Below are 22,925 nucleotides of genomic sequence, written 5' to 3'. Positions count from 1 at the left end.
GACGGATTCACAGCCGAATTCTGCCAGACGTACAAGGAGGAGCTGGTACCATTCCTTCTGAAACTATTCCAGTCAATAGAAAAAGAAGGAATCCTCCCTAACTCATTTCATGAGGCCAACATCATCCTGATACCAAAGCCTGGCATAGACACTACAAAAAAGAGAATTTTAGACCAATATCCCTGATAAATATCAATGCAAAAATCCTCAATAAAATACTGGCAAACCGAATCCAGCAGCACATCAAAAAGCTTATCCACCATGATCAAGTGGGCTTAATCCCTGGGATGCAAGACTGGTTCAACCTACACAAATCAATAAACGTAATCCAGCATATAAACAGAACCAAAAACAAAAACCACATGATTGTCTCAATAGATGCAAAAAAGTTCTTTGACAAAATTCAGCAGCCCTTCATGCTAAAAACTCTCAATAAATTCAGTATTGAGGGGATGTATCTCAAAATAATAAGAGCTGTATATGACAAACCCACAGCCGGTATCATACTGAATGGGCAAAAACTGGAAGCATTCCCTTTGAAAACTGGCACAAGACAAGGATGCCCTCTCTCACCACTCCTATTCAACATAGTGTTGGGAGTTCTGGCCAGGGCAATCAGGCAGGAGAAATAAATAAAGGGTATTCATTAGGAAAAGAGGAAGTCAAATTGTCCCTGTTTTCAGATGACATGATTGTATGTTTAGAAAACCCCATTGTCTCAGCCCAAAATCTCCTTAAGCTGATAAGCAACTTCAGCAAAGTCTCAGGATACAAAATCAATGTGCAAAAATCACAAGCATCCCTATACACCAATAACAGACAGACAGCCATATCATGAGTGAACTTCCATTCACAATTGCTTTAAAGTGAATAAAATACCTAGGAAGTTCAGTTGTCGGAGACAACAGGCAATCACAGTGGTGATGACCACCCCTTCCCCCAAGAACTGTGTAGTCTTAGGTTGTCTCCAACCAAGTGGCCACTGAGAATCTGCACAACTCTGTGCTTGGGAACCAAGGCCCTGGTGGCGTGGGCTTATGACAGGATCTGTGGGTCACATAGATCCATGGAAAAAGCGTGGTTTCCCGGGCAGGGTAGCATGATCACTCACTGCCTCTCTGTCTGGGGATGGGAGCTCCCTTGCCCTGTGTGCCTCCCAGGTGTGCTATTGTACCACCTCGCTTTTCCTCACTCCCCATGGGTCAAGACAACAGCCTAGTCAGTCCCAATGAGAGAAGCTGTATACCTCAGTTGCTGGTACAGGGTTCACTTGCTGTTTACATTCTTCTTGGTGGGAGCCTCCAACTGCAGCTGTTCCTATTCGACCATCTTGGCCCCTCCTCCACAAGACACTTTTGAATCTTATAACCAAAAAGCCGAATTTTCATGTTTCTTTATTCCTCGTTTGATGATCATAGAAACCATGATGCTCTATTATTAGAGTTGTTAAAGGCAGCCTGAGCCCTTCCTATCTTTTCCATTACTTGTAGCAAGTCTTGGATTTGACCACTAAATTAGGGTGATTACACAGGGTGCCTAGCAAATTTTCCCTTTTTTAAATTTTAGGGGTAGGAAAGACAGATTTATATCAGACATTTGAATTAGAAAACGTACCATAAGTATATTATAACAATTCAAGCAGTGTAGAAGTGGTTAAACTGAAGTCTTCCTCTGTCATGACTCCACCCCCAGTGTAACCCCTGTTTACATTTGGCATGTGTCCTTGCATCCTTTTCCCTGCTTACTGTCACAAGCACTTATCTCAGTGATTTTCTTTCTTTGGTTTTCGCTTTCATTTCTAAAAATAGGACCATAAACAAGATAGTGTACATATTTTTAACTTGCTTTTATTTTTATTGATTTCAATATTATGGACATCTTTTCCAAGTCTGTACTTACATGTCAATCTCATTCTTTTTAATAGCGTGGTATTTTATAGTGTGAATGTACAATGGTTTATTTGATTCAAATGTCTTCTGATGGATGGCCATTCAGATTGTTTCTAGTTATTTTCTATTATAAATGTAGTACAAAACACATCTTTGTGTGGTACTTCTGAATTTCCTTTGATTAGATAAACTCCAGAAGTGAGATCGTTAGATATAAACACGTTTTTATTTAATAAGTACTAATTACCATATAACTTCTCAAAAGATTCTAACAGTTTATATTCTAATTAAACAGTGTATAAATGTACCTGCTTTACTACATCTTCAGCAGCACTGCATTTCCTGAGTCTTAAAAATTTTTTGTCCATTTGATAGGTAAAAATGACATATCACAAACTTTCCATTTGGACTGTGGCTATAGCGGTAAGAAAGAGAAAGGAAATACAGGCATATGAATATGTGTAATGTTAAGGCATTAAATGTGGAAATATAGAGAAGTAGATAATTTTACAGAAAACTATACATTATCAAAATTGACATCAGAATAGATAAAAATATCAAACTTCAGAGTTCTTAAAATGTGATCATCTAATGTTTTAAGCATCTCAACCTCTATTTAAATAGGAATAGGAATCTGCAAGGTGTAATTTCACCACAAGCAGGTAGAAAAGAAAAGATCCAACAAAGAAACCTTGCAAGTATTTATAGCCTGTAGCAATTCAAAGATGTGAATATACGTATCACCAAAGCAAACATTGTTAGGTAAGACAACCAATCAGAATTTCTTATGTTTTAAAAGATAAATGTTGATTTGACAGGACGTGATCACCCTTTCTGCCTTCTAGGTATCTTACAAGACTTCTTTATTAGAAATAACACTTTCAAGGACTATTTATGACAGAGAATAGAATCTGCTTTTCCATAGCTGCAGGGAAAGAGGAAACATTTTTCTCTTTATTATTCTGCTAAGATTTCTCTCACAAGCAGTTAGAAGGGCTGCCAGTTTAAAGGGTAAATACCAGAATTCTGTTAGTTCTTACCAAAAGAAAAAAAAAACTTCTAATATGAAAAAACAAACAACAAACAAGTGGATCATGGTGATCTGATATTTTGCATCTACAAGATCTTTAAATAGAATATTGTCAAGCTTAGATGGTTTTATATGTGCATTCAAAATTTTCAAGAAGTAGACAACTCCTATGCTATCTAAATGATTTGGAGTGTAGAGAGAGTTAAAGCTTCCTGGTTCATTTTCATGAAGCTATAATAAGTCTCATACCATAACCTACTTTAAAACAGCACAGAACAATTGAAGATAACTTTCATTTAGGAATATAGGCAAGAAAATTCCTTCCCCCGAAAAAAGCAAATTAAATCCAGCAGTACGTTACTTAATGTAACCAAATAGATTTGATTCTGGAATTCAGGAATAGTTCAAGCACTAGAAAAACATCATCTAATATTTTAAGAAATTGAAGGCGAACAAAAACATGATTATAATTATTGATGCTAGACAGCTAGCAATTCTTCGTTTTTTAGAACTCCGTTTAAGATAGCGTGAATCTCCCAAACATGTTGAAGCTTATTTTCTTAAAGTCAATAGTAAACATTTTAAATAAAGAAACTCTAAACGCATTTTTGTTAAAATTGCAAAAGAAGAATGCCACTACTAGTCAACAGTGATGGGGAGTGTGGGGGTGGTATGATATAGGTAATGCTGTAAGATGAGGGAAATAAATCTGCAGTCTGAAATCATTATTTGCAGTTAATAAGATTTTTATACCTAGAAAAAAGAAATTACAACAAAAAATTCGTTGGTCCTAAACAGCAAATTTTAGTAAGCAGGCATTATATAATACACAGAAATTAATAGCCTTTCTTTTGTTTCTTTCTTTTTTTTGAGATGGAGTCTCACTTATTTGTTTCCCAAGCTGGAGTACAGTGGCGTGAGCTCAGCTCACTGCAACCTCTGCCTCCCAGGTTCAAGCGATTCTTCTGCCTCAGCCTCTTGAGTAGCTGGGAGCCATGCACCACCACGCCCAACTAATTTTTGTATCTTTAGTAGAGACAGACTCTCGCCTTGTTGGCCAGACCGGTCTCAAACTCCTTACCTCAAGTGATTTGCCTGCCTCAGCTTCTCAAAGTGTTGAGATTATGGGTGCAAGCCACCGCATCTGGCTGGATTTTTTTTTTTTTTAATACTGACATTAAATTGAAAGAACCAGACTGGGCACGGTGGCTCACACCTGTAATCCCAGCATTTTGGGAGGCCGAGGCAGGTGTATCACCTGAGGTCGGGAGTTTGAGACTAGCTTGGCCAACATGGTGAAGTGGTATCTCTACTAAAAATATAAAAATTAGGCATGATAGTGGGTGCCTGTGTAGGCCCAGTTGCTTGGGAGGCCAAGGCAGGAGAATCGCATGAACCCAGGAGGTGGAGGTTGCAGTGAGCCGAGATTGTGCCACTGCACTCCAGCCTGGGCAACAGAGTGAGACTCCATCTCAAAAAAAAATACAAAGAAAAAGAAAAAAAAAAAGAAAGAAAGAAAGAAAGGAAAGAAAGAAAGAAAGAACTGGAAATGGGGGAAAATCCCTTTCATAGAAGTGTGAAATCATCCTATAAAATGGCCAAAAATAAAGATAACAAGAAAATACAAGTCATAATTACTTGTACATGGTAACTATAGGAAAATTTTGAAGATGTAAAATATGATGTAAATGAAATCACAGATGTGCCAGGTACGTGGTGGGAAGACTACCATTAAAAATATGAATTCTTCCAAAATTAAAATAGAAATTTAAAGTAATTATAATCTCACCAACCTTTTTTTTAAGTGTATTAAAGATTATCCTACAAAATAAATATGAGAGACTAACCAAGAAAATTTTGAGCAGAAAGCCCTCATTTTGTTACTCTTTTTTTTCCTTACATTTATCTCCTGTCTCTCACAGGACCTCTTTAGAGAAAAATAGAGGAACTCAAAAAGGAATAAACTGACATTAATGAAGGGAAAGCAGAAAAGAAAGTCAGTGGCAGATTAAGATTTCAACCTACTTCTGGGAGACAGGAGGCATATGGAAGCCTTTGGCACAGGGCGGAGGAAGCCCAGTGCCAAAACACCCTGTGAGGGGTCACAGTGGTGGTGGGCAGTGGCTTTCCCACAGAAACCCCACAGCACCCCTGGCCTCAGGAGGAGATGGAAAGGGGCATTTTCAGAAGTCTATAAGGAACAGCTCTGCCATTTCATCCCTCTTACGCCCTTCCTCAGTTATTGCATGCCAGAGACCAAGCAGCCCAGCACGTGCCCCTCTGCCTTCACAGTGATGCCAGCACTTTTCTCCAGCAAAGTTGAAGCTGAGCAGAAATCAGACAGTACCCCAGAGTAAAGTAGTCCTGATTTTCTGCAGAGTGCCGGTGGTAGAAGTGATGGTGAGGTTTCCCTAAGGAGAAACTTTCCAAGCTCCACCGCCACCACTGCAGGGCAGTGTTACCACCTCTAACCGCAGGTGATGTCATTCAGCTGCTTGCTTTCCCTGGTGTCTGTGCTTTGAGGATTTCCAAATTTGTATCTTTAGCCATGACCTGTCCCCTGAATTCCATTCTTATAAATCTGTTGCCTAAATAATACCTCCATGAGAGTGTCTGAGCCAGTGGTGGTGTGAGCCATAGGATGGTGATCTGACTGACCTTTTTGCAGGCTCCATGTTATCCTACTCTCCTCTCTGACCTTGTTTTCTAGCCTCTCTCTGCACATACAGTGAGTCATGCTGCCTCCCTGCTGGTCCTCAGAAACACCAAGCACGCTGCTGTCAGTGGGGCTTTTTTTCTCCCCAACATTTTTATTATGAAAGTTTTCAAACAGAAAAGCTGAAAGAATTTCAGACTGACCAGCTTACAATAAGCACATATATAATTGCCACCTGCATTGTTTAACAGTTTTCTACATTTATTTTATCATTTATCCATTTGTCTATCAATCCACCTTACTTTTTGATGCATTCTAAAGTAATGCCACAGGACTTTTGAACTTGGTGTTCTAACCTCTTAAGGCTGTTTCCCCCAACATTCACATGGCTCCTTCCCTCACTTGCATCGGCTGTCTGTCCAAAGAACATTTCTCAAAGAACCCTTTTCTAACAATTCTGTGTAAAATGGCCTGACATTTTATAATGTGCCCATTCATGCACTGTCTGCCAGCCACTCTAGAGTGAGAGCTTCACGAGGGAGGGGCTTCACCTGTGTGGTCCACCTGTTCCTTTAGCATCAGGACAATGCCTGACTCGTAGTAGGTGCATTTGTCAGAAACTTCAAGTTCTTCATCAATATCCATTCTCCTATAAATACTGTAGGGACTGCAAAACTCTACCTCCATACTCTTAGGGTCCTGAGTGGTCCCAAGAATTACATTGACATGAGATAGATTAAAAGCATACACATTTCTTTAGAATAGGTTTTTACATGGCATGGGAGTTCTCATAAGGAAATGAAGACTAGATTAGGAAATGAAGACCAGAATGAAATAGTTAAAGCAGTCATTTACATACTGAACTGGACAAAGAGTAGTATAGTTGACCCTTGAACAACACGGGTATGAACTGTGCAGATCCACTTATATGTGGACTTTTAAAAACTTTTTGCAGATTGGTGACAGTTTGAAAAAACTTGCAAACTGTGTAGCCTAGAAATACCCACCCTATTAAGAAAAAAGTATGTCATGAATGTATAAGATACATGCAGTACTAGTCTATGTGTAAATTGACTGTTTATGTTATCAGTAAGGCCTCCAATCAACAGTAGGCTATTAGTAGTTAAGTTTGGGGGAAGTCAAAAGTTACATGCAGATTTTGGACTGTGTTAGGAGCACAGGGTTAGTGTTCCTAACCCTGTGTTGTTCAAGAGTCACCTTGTAGTTGTGAAAATGTGATAAGGCAAAGGAGCATGGACTAAGGTAGATTATTGGGTATGGAAGTAACTAGGAAGGTAAGGGTTACTTTAACAAGGCTTGTTAGAACAGAATTCCCTTAGCCTCAACTTGCTCATCCTTAATGATAAGAATGTGTTATCTTTCGCATGGGAATTTCATCTCCTGCTTTTGAAAAACAGCACGAAAGTCAGAGTGATCTTTTTGCGCCTGCTGTTTTTTAAGTGGCTTTAACTTAAATAGTAGACAATATACCAGAGTAGTTAGTATGTTTTTAGCTCTTTCAATAGCCAGAATAAAAACTACATTTCCCAGCCTCCCTTTTGCCTTGACGTGACCATATGACTGACCAAAGTCAAGCCAGCGAGAAGCGAACAGAAGTGATGTGTGTCACTTCTGGTATCAGCTCTTAAAAGAACTGCATGTGTGCTCACCTGCCTTTTCTGTCCTTCCTGCTGCCTAGATGGGAGGAGCCTCTGTGTACCTCAAAAAGTAACAGGCACCCAGGGTTTGCAGAGTCAGCATGTCTGCATTAAGTACAGTCAGTTATCTGCCTTCTTGGACCTCTCCCAGGGAGAGCCTTACTGCTCAGAGATGTGTTTTCCCCTACACTAGGCTAACCCTGGCCTTTTGTGGGCTCTTCAAAGCTAGTCACAGCCTCCTCTAACCCCATACCTCTCCTCAGGAAGCTACCTGAGTCGCATTTTCCTCCCTCTTTCAGGTGTTTCAGCTATGTTTTGTCACCGTGTCTTTCCTGAGCTTCTAGACATATTCCCATTCCTTTACCAGGCTCTCTTCCCTGATAGTTTCACTGATGATCTCTCCTTACTAGACCCCTAACATCCTTATCTTAGCTCAGTTACTAGTAGGAAGCTTTTTCTCCCTTCCAGAATCACATCTAAGTCTGATGTCTCTGGAGTTTCTCCTGGAACAAGTGCTGTGCAGAACAGAATGCTTCAGTGCATCAACGTACCCTTCACTCTTGACTGTCTCTCACGTGCATAGAGGCAGAAGAGAGTGGGTTTGCAGGTGGTCACTCCTTGGCCCCCAGTAGCCTCCTGTTAGCTCTAATGCATTCCATGTCTTCACCTGGTGCTCCTCAAGGACTGTAACCATGGCGTCCTTTTGGTAATGTTCCTATCGCATGTACATTTTAGTGCACTTTCAGCTAAGCAAATGCTTTGATTCCTTATTCTAACTCTAGTCTCTTTCATGCCCAAATGCTGTCTCGTTTGGACAAACTTGGGTCCCCCTTTCTCCCTCCTTTTCCTCCTGGGTAATTAAAGTAGGTACCTTGGTCATGTGTTTCCCTGTTTCACATGGGGCATTTCAGGCCCAGTGTTGCAGCCCTTTCTTTCCCACGGGCATCCCTAGTTCCTTACTAGGCTCTGTTTCCTAATAATTTTATTGTGGATCTCTTTTCTCTTTTTCTTTTTTCTTCCAGCACTATAGTAAACTTCTGTAGTATCACTAGTATTACCTATGTCACTCTGGAAATTTGACCATTTTTCTGTTGTAAAGTATTCAAAGGGAAGAGCCACTAGAAGCAAATAGTTTTGTTTTGAGGGGTATAGCAGTTGAAAAATCAAATGCTTGAAAGAGGCCTTTTGTTACATGAGGGCGTCATTCTAGGTATGAAGAAATTGGGAGGGTGGGGACCTAGGAGAGTCCCTGCCAGGCTAAGCTCTGCTCAGCGCTTGCCACAAAGTAATGAGGACCTGTGCTGGTCACTTCTGATTTTACAGAAAAAATATAGGAAATATGAGTTTTTATGTGAAATATTCCAATTTTTAAATGTTGGAAACCGATATTAAATCTTTAAAATATGCCAGACCAAGTAAAACAAGTCTGTGATGACAAATTTGTCCCAGGGCCTACCAGTTTGCATCTTCTCTGTCAGGTCTTGAAGCTCTTGTCCTAGACCCACATCCTTTTATTTATGTGTTAACACAGTGTCCCTATTGTTACTGCAGTATCAGAATGGTCATTTTCATAGAAATGTGTGACTTTTCAGTGTGATTTTATAAAGATCATAAAGCCACATTTTTTCCTAGAGGGGAGTTACTTTATGAAAGTCATTGGAACAATAATGTTTGACATATAAAAATTCACATTATTTGCATTACTTGAGGGTATTTCTTTTCTCACTATTCTTTGGCTCCGGATCACTTGCCATTGGGGTGTTTTCATCGGCACGCTTAATTTGGCACATCATTTGCTGGCTGCAGTCTACCAGGTACACAAGACAGGCGGAGAGTCAGCTTCCATGGGCTGAGACAAATGAATGGACATGGTCATTTCTAGGAGTGACAAGTGGTCTGAATAGTGAAAAGGAAGAGTTGCTCCTGCATTGCAGAATGGCTTTGGTGGTGGGAGAGGCAGAGTGGCAATAAGATGAGGATCTTTGTATTAGGAGGCCAGGGAAGAACTCCCTTGGGAGGTGACCTTTCAACTGAGTCATGTGTATGTGGAGGCACCCTTCTGAAAATAGACAGTGAACACCCAGGCAGAGGAGATTGCAGATGCAAATACCCTGAGCGGCACCATGCCTGGTAAGTTTAGAGGAGTGAGGGAAGGCCAGCGTTTAGGCTTAATGTGCAAGGGGCAGAGGTGGTTCCTGGTGAGATGGGGAAATGGATTGTAGGAGCCCAATGGAGCATAGTAGAGCATTGGTTACTTCTTGGGTGGCTGTCTCAAACCCATGTCACTCATCCAGTGGTGGCAGAATCCACCTGAATGTCTAAAGTAGGGAGAGCAGAAAAGACATGATCAGGCCAGAGCTTTTCCACAGAACTCAGCATCCTAGCATTCACTGTTAACACATTTATCCTCTGTGGTTTCTGAAACTTCGTTGTTTCAGTAGAATTGTTTAAATCTCCTGTATTGATGGTTATGACTTTTTAAATGAGTGATGCTTTCCACTTCTTTCATTATTGACATGAAACTGTCTGTTCATAATATACGTGGAAAGAGCCTTAGGAAAGTTAATTAGGGCAGTGCAGGAGGCCCAGAAGGCAAGGTTGAGCTTACCTATCTGTGATTTTCAACTTGTTTTTACGTTTCTTTTTTAACACCCTGGTACTCTATTCTGTGATATGGAGACTTAAAACTAAATTAGTAAAAAAAAAAAAAATGGTGGCAGGTTTTCTGCCTTCTAAATTCCCACATTTAAAAATATGGTGTACCTGGGATCGAAGAAGACCAAGTATCCTTCTGAAGAGAAAGGGGACAGTGTCAAGGCCCTGGGCAAATAGTGTTTCCTTGAGCTGTGTCATCTGGAATTACCACCATTCATCAGCTTAATGATATTTTCTGCTGCCTCTTCAGCTGAGTTTGGGCAGGAGTGATATATGAAAGTGAAGCGGAACAGTATTGATGGCCTAATGGGAAATCTTTTGTTAAAGATGTCCTAACAAAATGGACGAGTCTCTTCTTCAAGTGCTTTTTGGTAGTATAAAAAAGGTAGAATTAAGTGATTTTTTTTTTCTTTCTTGGCTAGTTAATATCTTTTCTGAAAATAAATATTTTCATATACTTTTTGACAAAGCACTGCACCAGGCATTATTTTTAAAATGGAATATAAAATGTGAAAGATTTTGAAATGCATTATATTGTGTAGATTGGATAACAGGAAGTAAACACAACACAACTGTGATTTTAAATTGTTGTAGAACAGGTTTTAAAATTCAAATGTAAGTTTACTATGAAGTATTTCCAAGATGTATGTGTGTATTCTTTTATATATCATCTCTCCAAATAAAGCATTTGAGGTGGCTAATAAGAATGCTTGCAATAAAGTTAGGTTTGACAGAAAAAACTTGTGAGATTTGGTATTGAGATTGTGTTGAATCTATAAAGTAATTTGGGGAAAATATTGGGAACAATATCAAGTTATCTGACTCATGAACACGGTATAGCTTTCCATTTATTTAAATCCTTTTTACTTTCAGCAATATTTTGTATGTTTCATATATATATCCTTCATCCTGTGTCAGATTTATCCCTAAGCATTTCCCATTTTTTAATGGTATTATACTGGTATTGTTTTAATTTCAATTTCTGATTGCTACTTACATGAAAATCACAATTGATTTTGTGTGTTTTTCTTGAATCCTGCAACTTTGTTAAACTCACTCATGGACTCTAGTACCTTGTTTGTTAATTACATCTGATTTTCTACATACAGGATCAGACTTACTCAAGTAAAGTTACTGTACTACTACTTTTCCAATCTGGATTCATCTGGTGGAGCGTCAGGTAGTGGGTGTGCTGATTGCATTGGCCAGAATTTTCCAAACAGTGGTGAGAGGAGACATCTTGTCTGTCTTTGTAATCTCAGGGGAAAGCATTCAGTCTCCTACACAACCTTTATCAGGTTGAGAAATGTCCATGAAAAGGGGAGTGGGGAAGGCTTCCAGATTATAGCTAGATCTAAAATTTTTCTGATTGGCAATTGGTTGAAAGAGTTATTATCAATAGAAAGTTTGCCAGGCATGGTGGCTCATGTCTGTAATCCCAGCGCTTGGGGAGGTTAAGGCTGGTGAATCACCTGAGGTCAGAAGTTTGAGACCAGCCTGGCCTACATGGTGAAACCCTGTCTCTGCTAAAAATACAAAAATTAGATGGACGCAGTGACACCTATAATCCCTGTAATCCCAGCTACTCAGGAGGCTGAGGCAGGAGAATCGCTTGAACCCGGGAGGCAGAGGTTGCAGTGAGCCGAGATAGCGCCACTGCACTCCAGCCTGAGTGACAGAGTGAGACTCTGTCTCAAAATGAAAAACAAAAAAGGAATGTCTGGGTTATGATAAGAGGTTGTGGAGAACAAAGTTTTATCATGCAGATAAAGCCTCTAAGTAGCAGACTTCACATGATTGTAAATGTTTCTTATCAGACCAAAGGTATATGTTGATGTTAATGCTGGAGGGTATAACAAGGCATGTCTAGACCCCCCACTTCCCTGAACCAGTCTTTCAGGTTCAGTTATAGAGTGCCCTGGCTGAGGAGAAGACTATTCAGATGTTTGGGGGACCTTAGGATTTTGTTTTTGGTTTACAAGAAGTTCCCTTCCACCCCTAGTTCACATTGTAAATAGGTGTTGGATATTGTCAAATACTTTTTCTATTGAGATGATCTTGTGATTTGGGGTACATTGTTATGGGTTAACTTGTGTCCTTTGGAAAAGATATGTTGAAGTCCTAACCTCCACTCCTCTAGAATATCCTTATTTGTAAACAGTGTTCTTGCAGATATAGTTAGTTAAGATGAGGTTACACTGGGGTATGGTGGGTCCCCAATCCGATATGACTGGTGTCGTTTTGAGAAGACAACCATGTAGAGACAAAGACACTTGGAAGAATGGCATTTACTTATGCTGTCTTTGTCTAGTTTTGTTTCATTTTTCCCTGTCCCTGGTGGTAGGTGACTGTCTAGTTTGGGTATCAGGATAATATTGAACTCAGAGAATGAATTAGGAAGTATTTCTTCCTTTTCAGTTTTCTTGGAGACTTCATGTACAATTAGCATCTTTTTTAAAACAACAGTTTTATTGCACAGTAATTCACATACCATAAAATTAACCTCTCAAAAGTACATAATTCAATATTTTTGTATATTGTGCAACCATTATTTAATTCCAGAATATTTTCATCATCCCCAACAGCAACCTCGTACTCATTAAAAGTCATTCCCCATTCCCTCCCCTCTACAACTCTAGTCAATCACTAATTTACTTTCTGTTTCTATAAATTGGCCTTTTTTGGGTATTTCATATATATGGAAATATATAATTTGATTTTTTTGTTCTCTTAACTTTATGTTTTCAGGATTCATTCATGTTTGTTGCATGGATCAGTGCTTCATTCCTTGTTATCCCTAAATAATATTCCATTATATGAGTGTATCGCATTTGTGTATCCATTCATCAGTTGATGGACATTTCAGTTGTTTTCACTTTTTGGCTATTATGAATAACATTGCTATGAACATTTGCGTACAAATTGCTATGTAAACATAGACTTTCTTTTGTTCAGTATATACCTGGGATCTGGGTCATATGGTAAATCTATGTCTAACCTTTAAAGGAACTGCCAGACTGTTTTCCAGAGTGCCTGCACCATTAACATTTCCACTAGCAGTATATGAGGGTTTCAGTTTCTCTACATACTCACCAACTGCTTGATACTGTCTGTGTTTTTGATTGTAGTCCTTCTATGGAGTATGAAGTGATATCCCATGGTGGTTTTAATTTGCATTTTCTTTTCTTTCTTTTTTTTTTTTTTTTTTAGACTGGGTCTTGCTCTGTCACCCAGGCTGGAGTACAGTAGCATGATCTCTGCTCACTGCAGCCTCCGCCTCCCGGGTTCAAACAATTCTTCTGACTCAGCCTCCCAAGTAGCTGGCACTACAGGTGCGTGCCACCATGCCCAGCTAATTTTTGTATTTTTAGTAGAGATGAGGTTTCACCATGTTGACCAGGCTGGTCTCAAACTCCTGACCTCAGGTGATCTGCCCGCCTCGGCCTCCCAGAGTGCTGGGATTACAGGTGCGAGCCACTGTGCCCAGCCGTTAATTTGCATTTTCTTGATGGCTAATGATATTGAGCATCTTTTCCTGTTCTTATTGTCTATTTTCATACCTTCTTTGGAGAAATATCTGTTAAAATCTTTTGCTCTTTAAAAAATCGGATCATTTTTTAAATTAGTGAGTTGTAAGAAATGCTATATATCATGTATATACAAGTCCCTTATTAGGTATCAGATTTATAAAATATTTCTCTTGTGGATTGTCTTTTTACTTTCTTGGTTATATCCTTTATAGCAAATCAGTTTTAGATTTTGATGAAGTCTAGTTTATCTATTTTTTCCTTTTGTTGCTTGTGCTATTAGCATCATACATAAGAAACTGTTGTCTAACCTAAGTTCACAAGACTTGCTCCTGTGTTATCTATATGTTTTATACATTTATTTATTTATTTATTTATTTATTTTTGAGATGGAGTCTTGCTCTGTTACCCATTCTAGAGTTCAGTGGCGTGATCTCCACTCACTGCAACTTCTGCCTCCTGGACTTAATCCATCCTCTCACCTCAGCCTCCTGAGAAGTTGGGACTGTAAGTGTGTGCCACCATGTCTGGCTAATTTTTGTATTTTTTGTAGAGATGGGGTTTCGCTACGTTCCCCAGGCTGTTGTCAAACTCCTGGGCTCAAGCAATCCGCCTGCCTTTGCCTCCCAAAGTGCTGGGACTAGAGCGCCCAGCCACATTTAGCTCTTAATTAAGTTTTGATCCATCTTAAGTTAATTTTTATATATGGTGTGGTGTGGGGTCCAATTTCATTTTTTTGTATGTCCAGTTGTCTCAGCACCATTTGTAGAGAATACTATTTTCCCCCTATTGAATTGTCTTGGCACCGTTGTTAAAACTAATTGACGTACATGTAAAGGTTTGTCTGGGCTCCTAATTCTATTTCACTGGTCTCTAGATCTATCTTATGCCAGCACCACATTTGCTGGATACTGTTGCTTTGTAGTAAATTTTAAAATTAGGAAGTAGGAATCCTCCAACCATGCTCGTCCTTTGTAATGTTGTTTTGGCTATTCTTGGTTCCTGGCATTTCCATATGAATTTTAGTACCAACTTAACAATTTCTGCCAAACAAGACAACTATAATTTTGATAGAGAATGCTTCGAATCTATAGATCAGTTTTGAGTGTGTTGTCATCTTAACAGTGTTCAGTCTTCTGATCCATGAACACGGAAAATTTTCTCATTTATGTATGTAGACTGTCTTTAATTTTTTTTTTTTTTTTTTAGATGGAGTCTCACTCTGTCACCTAGGCTGGAGTGCAGTGGCATGATCTTGGCTCACTGCAAGCTCCGCCTCCTGGGTTCACGCCATTCTCCTACCACAGCCTCCCGAGTAGCTAGGACTACAGGTGCCGCCACCACGCCCAGCTAATTTTTGTATTTTTAGTAGAGACGTGTTAGCCAGGATGGTCTCGATCTCCTGATCTTGTGATCTGCCCGCCTTGGCCTCCCAAAGTGCTGAGATTACAGGAGTGAGCCACCGCATCCAGCCTAATTTTTTAAAATGTTTTTACAATGTTTTGTACTTTTCAGTATATATTTTTTGCTGCCTTTATTCCTAAATATGCCATTCGTTTTAACGCTATTACAAATGAAATTATTTTCTTACTTTCAACTTTAGGTTATTAATTGTTAGTGTGTGGAAATACAATTGATTTTTGTATATCGATCTCATACCCTGCAACCTTGATGAACTTGTTTATTTGTCCTAAAAGTTCTTTAAAGGGTTCCTTAGGATTTTCTATGTATAAGATTATATCTTCTGCAAGTAGAGTTTTGCTTCTTTTTCGGTGCTTTTTATTTTTCTAGCTAGAGCCTCCATTATAATGATGAATATGGGAAGAGTGGACATCTTTGTTCATGATCTTAGGGGAAGGGAGTTCACTCTTGTGCCAGTAAGTACGTTAGCAATAAGTTTTTCATAGATGTCCTTTATCAGTTAAGACAGTTACCTTCTGTTCCTGATTTGTTGCATGTTTTTAATAGTTAATTCTGTGAAATGCTTCTTGTGTGACTATTGAGAGGGTCGTGTAGTTTTTGTTCTTTATTCTATTGCTGTTGCATATAACGTTGATAAATTTTCACATGTTAAACTAATTTTGAATTCCTAGGATAAATCCCACTTGGTAATGGTCTATAAGGCTTTTCACATATTGCTGATTTGGTTTGCTACTATTTTGTTGAGGGTTTTGGCATGTATATTCTTAAGGGATATTGGCCTATAGTGGGTTTTTGTTGTTGTTTTTTGTAATATCTTTGTCTGGTTTGGGTATCAAGGTAGTACTGACCTCAGAGAAAGAGCTCAGAAGTGTTCCCTTTTTCTTAGTTTTGTGGAAGATGGTAGAATTTGTATTATTTTTCCTTAAATGTTTGGTAGAATTCACCAGTAAAGTCATCTGGCTCTTGAGTATGTTTGTTGTTGTTCTTTTGTAGGATGGTTTTTAGCCACAAATTTATTTTCTCTAATGGATAACGTGCTATCCAGGTTATCTGTTTCTTCCTGAATGAGCCTCGGCCTGCTTTGTTGTCTGTTACTTTGTCCTATCAACTCTAGCTGCCTTGGTCTTGCAGGACTTTTTACTCTGTCTCCTCATCTTAAGGAATCCACTTGGATCCACCTCTGTTGTCCTTCCTTTACATAGGCCTGGAAACTCTCTCAAGTCTCTAGTCTGGGACCACAGGAGACCTCTCACCCTATTTGTGTCCCATCTCTTAGGGACCACTGTTCTTCATTATCTTATGTCTACTGTCTTAAGAACCATTGCTTCATGCATTTTTATGCTAGTTTGTTGTTTCAGGAAGTTGGGTATACCCTTACCTGTTGTGCCACGGAAAATAGAAAGATGTTATATCTGCACAATATTTATTTTTTGTGGCAAAACAAAACAAAAAACAAAGACATTTTCAGATCTACAAGGATCCAGAAAATAAACTGCCATTTAAAATATTATGATAAACATCCTCCAGGTATTTGAACTAAAAAATAAAGACATATTAGAATAAATTGAAATAGAAGCTGGTTTCAATCTCAACAAGTATCTGAATTCTTGAAAATAGAGAAGGATTAAATGTTATCTTACAGGGCTGGGAGAACAGAAAAAGTTTTGTTAATGGAAACGAAATGTTGTGCAGTTACTAGATGATAGAAAGCAGATGGAACTGAATTGAAATGGTGGTGAAACCTATCACCCAGAACGTATACAGGATAAAACTAAGCAGAGGGTAGGAACAGCTGCAGAAGATCTATAACCTCAGAGTGAGGTAGAACATTGGTAGAGGCCCTAGGCATCTACCAGCCTAATTGAAGGTTAACATTCAAAACAGGCCAATCAGACCCCTCTCCTAATACACGTTGCTCTGCTTTGTGGGACTGCACTGTAGAGAGGGTGAACTGTCTATCTGAGGTGATTTCTAACATGGGGGTTGGCCTAGGGGAGAAGCATTGGGGAGTTTGAGGGAAACACAGAATGCAAATGGAGTGGGCAAACAGGGAAACTCCTTAAAGAAACAGGCACAGACAAATAGGAAGTTCAAGCCAGCTGCCTGTAATAATCTACCCAATCTTCCAGTCATAAAATAGAAAACCAAAGACCACAAGACATTTGGGAAAGCCTAACAGCAAGATGCAGAAAGACCAAGGAAATAAAGAAAACAGCTGAGCACAGAAGAAGCAAAGATGATAGGAAGTGTAATGGGTTGAATTGTGCCCTCCACACACAGACAAAAGATAGTTTTGAAGTTGTAGCCCCCAGTACCTCAGAATGTGACCTTATTTGGAACTAGTGTCTTTCCAGATGTAACTAGTTGAGATAAAGGCAGAGTTGAGAAGGGTAGGCCCCAAATCCAGTGTGACTGGTGTTCTTATAAGAATATGGCCAGGTAAAGACACAGGCACACAAGAACACCATGAAATGATGAGGGAAGATATTGAAATTGTGCAACTGCAAGCTAGGGAATACCAAAAATTGCCAGTAAATTACTAGAAGCTAGGAAGAAGCAAAGAAGGATTCACCTATGGGTTTCTGAGGAAGATTGATTTCAGACTTCTATCATCCAGGACTACTTGACAGTAAATTTCTATTGTGTATAACACCCAGTTAGTGGTACTTTGCTATGGCAGCCCTGGGAAACTAATAATAAATCAGGGAGTAAAATAAATTTAATCATCATGACTGGAAAAATAGAATGTTCAAGTAACCCACAGGAAGGTAGAAAAAAGAGAATGAGCAGAATGAGAAACAGGAAACAGAAGACAAATAATAAAATTGCACATTAGACTTAAGCCCTAGTTCCCCAATATTTGCCTTAAATGTAAATGGTCTAAATGCACCAATTATAGGACAGAGATAACTGCCCAAGCAATTTTCAGATTCAATGCTATTCCTATCAAGCTACCGACATTTTTCACAGAACTAGAAAAAGCCATTCTAAAGTTTGTATGGAACCAAAAAGAGCTCAAATAGCTAAAGCAATTCTAAGCAAAAAGAACAAAGCTGGAAGTATCACATTAACCAACTTCAAACTATACTATAGTGTTGCAGTAACCAAAACAGCATGGTACTGTTAGAGAAACAGACACATAGACCAATGAAACAGAATACAGAACCCAGAAATAAAGCTGCACACCTACAGCCACCTGATCTTCAACAAAGTCAACAAAAATAAGCAACAGGAAAAGGATTCCCTGTTTAATAAATGGTGCTGGAATAGCTGGCTAGCCATATGCAAAAGAATGAAACTTGACCCCTGTCTTTCACTATATACAAAAATTAACTGAAAATGGATGAAAGATTTAAATGTAGGACCTCAAACTGTAAGAATCCTAGAAGAAAGCCTAGGAAACACCCCGTGGACGTAGGCCCTGGAAAATAATTTAGGACTACATCCTCAAAAGCAATTGCAACACACAAAAAAATTGACAAACAGGACCTAATTAAACTAAAGCGCTTCTGTACAGCAAAAGAAACAGACAACCTAGAGAATGGGAGAAAATATTTGCATGCCATGTATCTGATGAAGGTCTAATATCCAGAATCTATAAAGAACTTAAACAATTGAAAAAGCAAAAAACAAAACAAAAAAACTCGTTAAAAAATGGACAGAAGACTTGAACAGACATTCCTTAAAACAAGACATACAAGCGGCCAGCAAGCATATGAAAAAGTGCTCCACATAATGAGTCATCAGAGAAATGCAAATCAAAACCACAATGAGATACCATCTCTCACCATTCAGAATAGCTGTTATTAAAAAGTTAAAAAACAGACGCTGGTGAGACTGTGGAGAGAAGAGGATGCTTATACACTGTTGGTGGTAATGTAAATTAGTTCAGTCATTATGGAAAGCCATTTGGAGAATTCTCAACTTAAAGCAGAATTACCGTTTGACTCAGCAATCCCATTACTGGATACATATCCAAATGAAAACAAATTGTTCGACCAAAAAGACACATGCACTTGTACGTTCATTGCAGCACTATTCACAATAGCAAAGACATGGAATCAACATAGGGGTCCATCACCAGTGGATTGGATAAAGAAAATGTGATACATATACAGCATAAAATACTACACATCCATAGAAAAGAATGAAATTATGTCCTTTGCAGCAACATGGATGGAGTTGGAGGCCGTTATCCTAAGTCAATTAACACAGGGACAAAAACCAAATGCTTCATGTTCTCACTTATAAGTTGGAGCTAACCACTGGGTATTCATGGATATAAAGATGGCAAAAATAGACACTGGGGACTACTAGATGAGGGAGAAAGAGAGGGTGGCAAGGGTCGGAAAACTATTGAATACTATACTCAGTACCTGGGTGACGGAATCAATTACACCCCAAACCTTGGCATCATGCAGTATACCCAGGTAACAAACCTGCACGTCTACCCCCTGAATCTAAAATAAAAGTTGAAATCATTTTTTAAAAATATAGATGATTGGAGTTCCTAGTCCATTTTGTGCTGCTATAACATAATACCAGAGGCTAAGCAATTTATAATGAACAGAAATGCATTGACTCACAGTTCTGAAGGCTTGGAAGTCTGAATCAGGTGGCTGGCATCTGTCAAGGGCCTTCTTACTGTGTCATAATATGCCAGAAGGCATCACATGAAGGAAGTGCAAAGAGGGCAACAGAGAGAGCGTGAGCACATGCACATATGCAGGAGGTAGCCCAAACTTGTCCTTTTATAAGGAACCTAATCCTGTGATAATGACTCTACTCCCTTTGTGGCAGAATTAAACCATTTATGAGGGTGGAACCCTCATGGCTTACTCACCTCTTAAAGGTTCCACTCCCAACACTGTTGAACTGGGGATTAAATTTCCTACATATGCTTTTTGGGGAACGCATTCAAACCATAGCAGAGTAACAAAACATGATCCAACAGCATGCTGTCTACAAGAAACCTCAAATATAATCATATAGGCCGGTGAAAGTAAAAGAAAGAAAAATGTATATCATGTAAATATTTTTAAAAGCAGGAGTGGTTATATTAATATCAGATAAAGTCAACTTCAGGGAAAATTACCAGAGGCAGAGAGGGACATTACTTAATGATTAAAAGATCTAGCCACTGAAATGACATAACTAATTTAAATGTATTCATTCCAAACCACAAGACCTCAAAATTCATGAAGTAGAAAAAAAATGATAGGGCTAAAAAGATAAATAGACAAGTCAACAATGATAGTTGGAGCTTTCCCACTTACGAATTAATAGAACAACTAGACAAATCAAGAATATAGAAAAATTGAACAATACACTCAACCGACAGGATATAATTGATATATAGAGAGCACTTCACACTACAACAGAATGCACATTTTTTTCCAGTGCCCATGGAACACGTACCACTAATAGACTGTATCCTAGATCATAAAAGAAACTTCAAGAAATAGTAAAAGAATTGAAATAACATAGAGCATTGTTCTCTGATAACAGTGGAATCAAACTAGAAATCAGTAAGAGAAGGACAATAGGAAAATTTCCAATGTTTATAAAGTAAACACACTAATAACTCATGGGTCCAAGAGGAAGTCACACAAGAAGCTTTTTAAATGCATAGAACTGAATGAAAATGAAAACATCCAAATATGTAGACTACAGCTAAAAGCAGTCCTGAGAGAAAAAACCAAAAGCTTATAGACAAAAGGTGAAAAAGGGAAAGATTTTAAATCAGTAATCTAAGTTCTCACCTCCATAAACTGGAAGAGTAGCAAAGCTAACTCAAAACAAGCTAAAGGGAAGGAATTATAAAGATCAAGCCAGAAATCAATGAAACTGAAACAGGAAAACAATACAGAGAAATCAGTGAAACAAAAAGCTGACCCTGAAAAAGAATCAGTAAAATTGAAAAACCTCTATCCAACTGACAAAGAAGAGAGAGGACAGAAATTATCAATATAAGGGATGAAACAAGAGGTGTCAGTGTATATCAGCCATTTAAAGAATAATAAGGGAAAGCTGTGAACAATTTTATGTTCATAAATTCTGTAACTTGGAAGAAATGAGTCAATTCTTCCAAAACTACCGGAACTCAACCAACATGAACACTTAAATAGTCCTATAATCATTAAAGAAATTGAATTTATAATTTAATACTCCTGAAAAGCAATCTCTGGGCCCAGATGATTTCACTGGAAAATTTTACCAAACGGTTAAAGAAGAATTAAATATCAATTTTATATAATTTCTCTCTCTTTTTTGAGACTGAGTTTTCACTCTTGTTGCCCAGGCTGGAGTGCAGTGGCATGATCTCAGCTCACCACAACCTCTGCCTCCCAAGTTCATGTGATTCTCACGCCTCAGCCTCCCGAGTAGCTGGGATTACAGGCATGTGCCACCATGCCTGGCTAATTTTGTATTTTCAGTAGAGATGGGGTTTCTCCATGTTGGTCAGGCTGGTTTCGAACTCCTGACCTCAGATGATCTGCCTGCCTTGGCCTCCCAAAGTGCTGGGATTACAGACATAAATAGAAGAGGGGACATTTCCCAACTCATTTTATGGGGGTGATATTACCCTGATACTAAACTAAGACAAAGAAAGTCCTCTCCAAAAAAGACTTACAATCAGTATCTCTTGTAAACTTAGATATAAAACTCCTCAGCAAAATATTAACAAATCGAATACATCCATGTATAAAGAGAATGAGCAGAGTAGGAGTTATTCCAGATGTGCAAGGCTTGTTCAACATTGAAACATCAATTAATGTATTTTACCACATAAACAGGTTAAATATTAAATATTGCATGATCATATGGATTGATACAGAAAAAGTAATTGACAAAAACACCAGCATTTATTCATGGCAAAAAGTTATCAAACTAGGATTAGAGGGGGAATCTTCTCAACCTGGTAAAGGGCATCTATGAAAAATTTACAGCTAGCATGATACTTAATAGTGAATTACTAATTCCTTTCTCCCTAAGATTGGGTACAAGGCAAGAGTGTCTACTCACACTAATCTCATTTAACATCTTTGTGGTGGTTCTAGCCAGTGTAGTAGGGTACGGAAAGAAAGAAAAGGAATACCCATTGGAAAGGAAGAAATAAGCCTATCTGTATTTACAGGTGACACAATTATCTATGTAGTAAATGCCGAAGAATCTTCAAAAAGACTCCTAGAATTAATAAGTGAGTTCAACAAGGTTTCAGGATACAAGATCAATAAACAAAATTCATCAAAATGTATACATTAAATATTTGCAAGTTTTTGTATATCAATTATACCTCAGTAAAAAATCAATTGCATTTCTATATACTAACAATTAATAGATTCCAGAAGAAACACGAGTATGACGTGACCATGGAAAAGCGAAAGAAAACAAGGAAGTATGCAATCATGAAGTGAATGCTTAGTCTCAGATCAAAGGCTTAAAGAAAAGGTAGAGTAAAACCTAAAAAGAAAGAAAAAGATCCTAGTGTGCTAAAGGAGAAGTTTCTCAACACCGTTCCGCTTATTTTTCCAATATATCACACAGCTAGGCCCCCCTTACCACATCCTTGTCAATACCAACTTTATCAACTTTTCCAGTAAAGCCAAACTGGACTTAGTGCAGTCAGTGATGGACAGTCTGTATGCCAAGTGTATCCCTTGTATAACTGATTGTATAATGGCTGAAATTGAGAAATCGGGGCAGAAGTATTGAGTGACTCCAAGGATCATCAAGGATCCAAGATTTGAAAAGTTACCATGCACACACAGAGGAACCTACGCAGAAGACTGCCTAAAACAGAGAACAACTCAGCATTAAGTGTCACATTGTGGCCATGGTTGACCAGAGACCCTAAAAGAAGAATCCATAAGATTCCTAGAGTTCCTGTCATGTACATTTCTAACCATCATAGATACAACATGGAACTGATGTCAGATGATTATGGAGCCCCTTGGTTCTAATTCTTATAAGACAAAGTTCCTCTGCCTTTCTTAGACCAACTTTCTCTTGTTGCCAGGTCATTAAACATGCAATACCACAGGACAACAATAGCCTTTTCAAGAATGGTGCTGGAGCAATTGGATA

General features: G+C 38.6%; 1 protein-coding gene across 1 annotated transcript in view; it reads left to right on the top strand.

Moving 5' to 3' along the window:
- ULK4 (unc-51 like kinase 4) overlaps nt 1-22,925 on the top strand; it is a 728,320-nt gene that overhangs the window by 550,713 nt on the left and 154,682 nt on the right. The gene's annotated exons all lie outside the window — the stretch shown is intronic.

This window comes from Colobus angolensis, unplaced genomic scaffold (genome assembly GCF_000951035.1).
Source record: "Colobus angolensis palliatus isolate OR3802 unplaced genomic scaffold, Cang.pa_1.0 Scaffold311, whole genome shotgun sequence".
Classification (NCBI taxonomy): Eukaryota; Metazoa; Chordata; class Mammalia; order Primates; family Cercopithecidae; genus Colobus; species Colobus angolensis.
Note: the sequence above shows the minus strand (reverse complement) of the source record. Positions and strands in the feature narration are given on the sequence as shown.